The sequence below is a fragment of the Mesoplodon bidens genome (genome assembly GCF_964165515.1).
Source record: "Mesoplodon bidens genome assembly, chromosome: 5".
In the NCBI taxonomy this organism is placed as follows: Eukaryota; Metazoa; Chordata; class Mammalia; order Artiodactyla; family Ziphiidae; genus Mesoplodon; species Mesoplodon bidens.
Window position 1 is genome coordinate 27,332,837 of NC_138161.1, and position 7,339 is coordinate 27,340,175.

Genomic DNA, 7,339 nt, shown 5'->3' on the forward strand with positions numbered 1-7,339 from the left:
TCTAAATTTGCATTTCACTATTGAAAGATAAATACAGTATATTTTTGAGCTTTAGATGGATACACAATTGTTGCTATATTTCCTGAGTAATTTGTTGGCAAACATGGTATATCTCACTAAGTTTAGCATAAAACAGTGTATTTACTATTATAATAAAACAGTGTTTCCTCAAGCTAGCAGGTTTTTTTTCCATGTGTAGTAAGATTAAACAGCAAGGGTCATTGAACTATATAAGAACAGGTCTTCGAAAGACAGTATATGGATTTGATATGTGACCAGAATTTGTAGGATAAACCACTGAAAGGTAAATCTAATATAGATATGCCCTTGCCATGGCCCAGGGAATCCGAATTTCAAAAAAAAAAAAAAATAGTCAAATGCCATAGATGACAGCAGCTGTAAACAGGAGGTTGCATTAATTATTCAGCTGTGGTCAGATCAATTCAATTTTGTTGAGTACCCCAAATTGACCACACCCTAGGTTGAGCGGTAGGGTTTCAAAAAAGATAATGAAGGGCCCTACCTTCAGTAAACTTGTCTGGCTTTATGCAAATAAAACAAATTAATAGTACAATTTAATAGATAAAAGATGCCAAATCACTGGGTTCTTTGATTCATTTCTCTCTGCCCTCTCTCCTCCCTTTCCCCCACTACCATTTCAGCCAACAGATACTGAATTATGTAGATTGTCTTTCCTAGAATCTTATATACTTTGAATTGCAATTATCCAAGTTCTATATGATGTCAAACCCTACTATTTCATGTCTTGAATTTGCTGGAATATCTAGGTCAATGTCTATGTCAGGATCTATATCTATATCTTTCTATATTTGTATCTGTATCTATGGCTATGGCTTTAGCAGTATCATCTATTTATCTTGAAATACATCCATATTTTCTAGAGAAAAACACTGTATGTGAACTTCTATAATATCTTTCCTAAGCTAACTTTACTACTTAAGTTATCATTCCTTTTCCTGACAGAATATATGTGTTTGTTTTTTGTGCATAAAACAGCACTCCTTCAATATATCCATATTTTATTTCCTAGAGAAAAAATATGAACTAATATTTTTAGCCAGATATTCATAATCTCTAACAATCTATTCTCCAAGCAGACTTTCCCACCTTATTTATAATAGTTCTTTATCCTGCACCCATTCTCTGTAGAGTCCAGTTCCTTGTTGACAGGAAATATTTTTCCATTTTCTGCTTATTGATCATGCAATTCCCCAAGCTAAGCATGTTCACCCTTCCATTTCCATGTGTATAAATTATATTCATTCTTTTGTTTGACTCAAGTATAACATACCAGGAAGCCTTTCCTGATTTTCTCAGCTTGATGTACTCTCTCAAGTTAGATGTAACTATTATAGCATTTTTTGCATGCAGTTTTAGGTTATTACTTCTTTTAAAAATTTATTATTTATTTGTTTATTTATTTATTTTTGGCTTCATTGTGTCTTCGTTGCTGCACTCAGGCTTTCTCTAGTTGCAGCGAGCAGTGGCTACTCTTCCTTGTGGTGCACAGGCTTCCCATTGCGGGGGCTTCTCTTGCTGTGGAGAATGGGCTCTAGGCATGCAGGCTTCAGTAGTTGCAGCTCGCAGGCCCTACTGCGCAGGCTCAGTAGTTGTGGCTCACGGGCTTAGTTGCTCCGTGGCATATGGGATCTTCCCAGACCAGGGATCGAACCCATGTCCTCTGCATTGACAGGTGGATTCCTAACCACTGCGCCACCAGGGAAGTCCCTGGGTTATTACTTTATAATCATATTTTCAATTCAATATTTGTTGAGAATTTACTGTGTGTCCAGTATTGCAGTAAGAGTTGGGATATGAAAATGAAAAAAAACTCATGCTGTCTCTACACTTAAGATGTTCACAATCTAGTGGTGGGGCAGACATGAGAAAAAATATAACATCCTGTTGAAAAGGCTCTGGACATAGAGAACAACAGATGCTATTATATGAATAAATGTCTATATTATTATTTAGGGCACTAGGAAGTGTATTAAAGGAGGAAAACTGCTTGGACTGAGAATAAAGGATGAAGGAGAGTTCACAGCAAATCACATCAGGTATACAATGGGGTGGTATAGGGCATTCCAGACAGATGAACATGTGCAAAGGCACATGTCCAGTAACTTATTTGAGGACAACTAAACAATTCCAAATGACTGGAACTTCAGTTGCACAGAGGAAACTGGTAAGAAGTAAGACAAGAGAGGCAGTGAGGAGTGAGATGGCCAAAACCTTATCTTTTACACACAAGAGTTTGGAGCTCAGCTTGTAGGTTGCTAAGAAGGAATATGATCAGATATGCATTTTGAAGAAAGCTATGGGATGAGGGGAACTTGTCAGATAGTTATTTGGGAGAGGGGAATGAAACTATTTTTCAACCTAAAACATGGGTATCAGGGATAGAGAGGGAAAGATGGAAGAAAGAGTTAGGAAGGTTGGAATGTATCTGCCTTGGAAGGTACCATTACTAAAACAAGAGATGTGAGAGAGAAGCCCAGGGTTTAGTCCAAGTAGAATGAGGATGGCTCTAAATTGGGTGAGTTTAGTTTTCACCATTTATCCAGATGTTTGTATAGAATTATTAACTTTTCTCTTAGACTATTAAGTCCTTCAGGGCAGGATCTGTAGCTTTTTGTCTACATATTTCCACTGCACATAATCCAGAGTCTTGCACTTAGCAGTTGAATTGGGAACAAGTAGGCTGGAAGAAGTTCCTGTAGGTCTCAGAAACTGTTCTGATCTGGCTACTTAGAGGCCCTCAGTCAACAACAGACCACCTCTGCAACTTCAGAGGCAAGGAACGTTCAAGAACGTATTCCCTTTTGCCCTATGGGTTTCAGGTGAACTCGATGATTGGCAGAAGATATTCCAGACAAACTATGTTCTCTTTTAGACAATGTAGAGTCCCCTGAAGTCTTTTGCTAATTCATGTGTCCTGTGAAACAAAACCAGTGGATGGTGATCAGCTATGATTTAGCTAAGATAGCTCATCAATTTTTGGATCCAAGATCCTAGGAAGTACTGAGTGGTTTTAAGTGATAAAAACTATTAATGTCCATCTGTACCTGTTTCCAAGGCAGAAATAGAGACACAGACATAGAGAACAAACATATGGACACAAAGGGGGGAAACGGGGGGTAAGATGAATTAGGAGATTGGGATTGACATACACACTAACTAATATGCGTAAAATAGGTAACTAATGAGAACCTGCTGTATAGCACAGGGAACTCCACTTCCCTGTACAGTAGGAACTAGCACAACATTGTAAAACAACTATACCCCAATTAAAAAAAAAGATTAATGTACCTATATCCCAAAGGTTATATCACCTCTGGAAACAACAGCTATGATTGAGTCTATTGAGGTTTAGATTTTAAAATGCCTGGAAATATATATCATAAAGATTTCCCACATAAATTTCATTTGAGCAACAAAACTATGACAATTTTCTATTGAGGCAGAAAATAAGGAAGCATTTTAGGGGCGTATCTACCACAATATATTTTTCAGCTTGTGTCCATCCTGTACTAATGTCATGATTCATTTATGGATCTAACATAATATTTAATATTTTTAAACTTAGTTCAATTTTTCTTGTTTGCTTTTTGTCTACTTTGGAAAATGACTGATTTTGTTTCTTATATCAATTCCTGCCCAGTTTTAGTATCACTGCAAAATAACATTTTAGTTTCAGCTTTTTCTGAAAAAACAATAGTTTTCTAATTGGTGGGATTTCAATTTCCTGAGAACAACTAATCCAAATTACAATTTTTAAGGCATTTTCCCTACAAAGCTACTTATTCAAATAAAGATTTTACTGGTTCAATTTTCTGATATGTCTGTATGCTGGGAGCAAGAAAAAGGAAATAATTAAACAAATTGAGGCACTTCTTTCATTTAGTTTTAGCGAACATCTTATATAAATTTCCGAGAAAAATGAATATTTTGTGAAATCATTATTGCAGTATCATATTTTAAAAAATTGTTTGTACTAACATTATACAACATTATTCTAGTTTGGATATAGCCATAATAGGTTTTTACACAGCAATAGTTTGGTAATTTAATACAATAAAAAGAATAGAGAAGACAAATATAAAGAGAATACTTAGATACATTTTACATATTAATGATGTGCTACATGTAAACACACATCTATAATGGAAAATTAGTCAAGGAGTAACAGTAAGAAACTCAAACCAGGTGATATCCATGATAATTGAGGATAATTAGGACAGAACTCTTCTGAGTAGAGACTCCCAAACTTCCGTTGGTGCACATGCTGAAACAGCTGTTTTGGACCTACAAACAAGTAAGATGCAGTTTTATTGCCCTGACTGAAACTTATTTTTATAACATGACCCCTCTCTGGCTTAAAAATGTTCACTGCTGTCAGTCTGATTTTAGGGAGTTATACAGTTTTATTAGGTGGTACTGATGAAAAAATCCTCAAAACATATATTTTCATGCATGGGGTCAAAAGATAGTGTATAAACTTGTAATCAAATATGTGGAACCATTTATTTAAGAGATGCTGATTCCAAGTGCAGTGCGAGATTTGAAATGGTTTTATTAATTCTTAGACAAGAAAGACAGTTTCAAAAAGTCTCCACAGAAAACAAAGAGTACATTTAGATTAATGAAAAAAGAAATGTAGTAAGATACTCTACCAAAATGGCACACCAGACATATTTCATGTTTCCAGAGGCTATATGGAGATTGTAGTGAATGTTGCAGTCTTGCTTTCAAGGAACTTCATTCAATCTACATTTTGAGACAGTCTATTTATAAAAACTGTAGTCATCCTTCCCTTGCTGTTAAGGGAAATATCTGAGTATCAAATCCCCCTTGGATCAGAGAGCAAAAAAGTACCATTATTTTATTTTGTGACCATGCAAATATTTTCACTGTGTAAATGGTAAGATCTCATACTTGGAACATTTATTCTCTTTGGGAAGAGGTGTTGACCTAGTGGACAGGAGAGACTTTGCATACTTCGCCTAATTTTATCATGTGCTCATTTACATCAAGGTAGAAGAATTTAGAAGTCATCCTCTGAAATGTCTATTCATGACCTTCCACTTCATATCTTTCCTCATATCATGGATCTGTCAAGATAGAACCATATTTGAGCACATATTTGTACAGAGTTATGTAAAATATGCTGTGGATTTTACCAAGCAAGTAAGATCTTGCTCTAAGAAATTAATTCCATAAAATTCAGAGACAGGAGTCAAAATTTAGGTACATAACTATAAGTCTAACATAAATCATATAACATTATGAATTGCCAAATTACATAGAGAAAGGCATATTTCACCCACAGATCTAATTGAGCTTAATTTCATGATGAACAGAAAATTTCCTGGGGCTTACCCAAAGGCTATGGCCATCTACAAAAGAATAAAAAGGTAATTTTTGTAGATTTATACTAAATATATATTAAAATATATTTGTGATTTTATGATGATGAGGCCTAAAAGGATGGTCTGGTATTATATTTTTAGAGATTTTTTTCTGTTGTCATTTAGTTTTGAATCCTTTTGAAAAGGTGCTGTTTCATGAATCTTCTAATATTTATTCTGTATGCAATTTGAATTATATAATTTTAGAATTGGAAAAACAATTATTCATTATTTGTCTGTCGCAGGGATGCAGAGAACTGGGTGCTGATAAAAAGGATGAATAATGGCTAGACTCTAAAACTATTTTCCTAAGCCACAGTTTGGTGAACACTGTATTAAATCACAGACCCACAGAATATTAAAGGGGGAAGGAATTTGAAGATCATCTAATCCAGGCCCACCATTTTTGCAGATCCAGAAACTAAGCCCAGAGGATTAAGTGGCTCATCCACAGTCACAAGCAAGTTAGTAACTGAACCTGAACTAAAACCCAATATTCTGTCTCATGTTCAGTTTGTTTCCCCAAATTGTCCTAGTTCTCTAAATAGTATATTTTAAATTTTTAATGTTTTTGAAAAGGTATTATAGCCACATTGTTCAAAATGTATAGAAGATGTAGAGTGAAAAGTACACTTTTCACTCCCTGCCTCTTTTACCACTTCCTATCAACACCTCTCTCCACATTCCCTATCCAAACAAAATATTGCTCCTTCAAAACATTGTTCAAAATCACCATCTCATTGATGTTTTTCTTGCCCACACTACTCAAATTGAAACCCATGTCCCCAGTAGTCTAATTTCTCTGTATAATTGATCATGTTCTACCATGTTGTATATTTTACTTTTTTTCACATATTGTTCATCTCTCCACAGTAGGATACAAGATACGTAGAGGAAGGAGTCTTTGTCTGTTTCTTTAGTTGCTAAATTCCCAGTGCTTAATGGGAGCTCAATAAATATTTGCTGGGTTGAGTTAAATGGAGTGACTGTGTATCTACCTGCTGGTGTGTTTAGAATATTTCTGCTTGAATATTCTATAGTTTCTGCTTTTTGAATAATGGTGTTATGTTATTTGGTACATGGATATTCATAACTATTACATCTTCATGTGAACTATACCTTATATAATTGTAAAGTTCCCCCTCTTGTACCACTTTTTGTTTTCACCATGAGTTCCACCTTAGTTGATAATGAAATTATGTCTCTGATTCTTTTGATTTGCATTTGCTTAGTGTACTCTTATTTTTTTATTTTCACATTATCTTGTTATGTTTTTTTGGGTTTTTTTCCCCAGTGTTATTTGTACATTTTCACTATGGATCTCTTTGATTTTGGTTTATGTATAGTGTGTGTGTGTGTGTGTGTGTGTGCACATGCATTTAATGTTTAAGAATACTTGTTTTTTCCCATTGCTAAAATTATAACCTTAACACCCTTTTTTATTGATTTAAGCAGTGTTTATTAGTTTCATACAATAAGAAAATTGGTACATTTTTCTCTCACTTCCCTCCACTCTCTCTCTCTTCCAACATTTGATTATTTTTCTTACTCCTTACCTTTGTACTGTTAAACATGCACAAACTTATATCACTTGACTTACCAAATTTAAATAGTATATTTAGCTTTCAGGTATTTTAGATGAGACAATCAGCAAAACTTGCTGGACAGCCATTTAATTTTCTCTATTCTTCAGTGAATGTTTGTGTCATATTTATTACAAGAGGCTGGAAAAATTTGTGAGAAAATAATTTTACAAATTTGGGAAATTGATAACCTATGTATATTGATTTCCTATTGCTGCTATAACAAATTACCACACATTTAATGACTTAACCTAAATTTATTATCTTGCAGTTCTGGAGTCCAAAATCAGTCTCACTAGTGTAAAGTCAAGATTTTGGTAGGGTTGG